The following is a 791-nucleotide window of genomic DNA, read 5'->3' as shown; positions in this document are numbered from 1 at the left end:
CACACATGAGCATTCTTCCTTCTACTTTCTCTTTTTATAAGGACACCAGTGATGTTAAATTAGAAACTGACCCTAACAGCCTCATTTTAAGTTCACTACTTATGTAAAAACCTTACATCCAATTACCTTATGCAGAACTAGGCATTAAGGCATCAAAATATGAATTGGGAGGCCTGCCTGTGACTCTCTTGGGAGAGTGTGGTGCTGATAACACCAAGGCCATGGGTTTGGATCCCTATATAGGNATATTCACAGCAACCCTGCAAGGCAAATTTTATTGTTGAGCATTTCTTTTCTTTTCTTTTTTTTTTTTTTTTCTTTTTAAACAAGAGAAATTGATTGGCTTACAGTTCTGGAGGCTGGAAATCCAATATCAAGTTGGGGTTAAAGTTGGTTTCCTCTGGAGGCCATGATAGAAGGACCTGTTCCAGCCCTCTGTCCTTGGCTTGCAGATGGCCGTCTTCTGGTGACTTCACATGGTCTTCTCATGTGTGTGCACACACATGAGCATTCTTCCTNGGATGATAAAGGATGCTGGTGGATATTTTATCCCAGGTAGTAAGGAAAGGCCATCTCTTGCTGGGATCTCTGGCTGCCATCTTGAGAAGAATGAAGTGGAGTGGGAAATACAAGGAAACCAGGTAGGAGACCATCATAAGAATCCAGTCAGGAGGTGCCTTAAATGCCCTATAAGTGATGATAATAATGAAGATGACCACAATAATAACCGCCATTTATTGGGTACCTACTTTGTGCCAGTCACTATCCCAGTCATTTTGCAGCCATTGTCT

The sequence above is a fragment of the Galeopterus variegatus genome, unplaced genomic scaffold (assembly GCF_000696425.1).
Source record: "Galeopterus variegatus unplaced genomic scaffold, G_variegatus-3.0.2 Scaffold19305, whole genome shotgun sequence".
NCBI classification, from domain to species: Eukaryota; Metazoa; Chordata; class Mammalia; order Dermoptera; family Cynocephalidae; genus Galeopterus; species Galeopterus variegatus.
The sequence above is the reverse complement of the archived record's forward strand: the minus strand, read 5'-3'. Positions refer to the sequence as shown.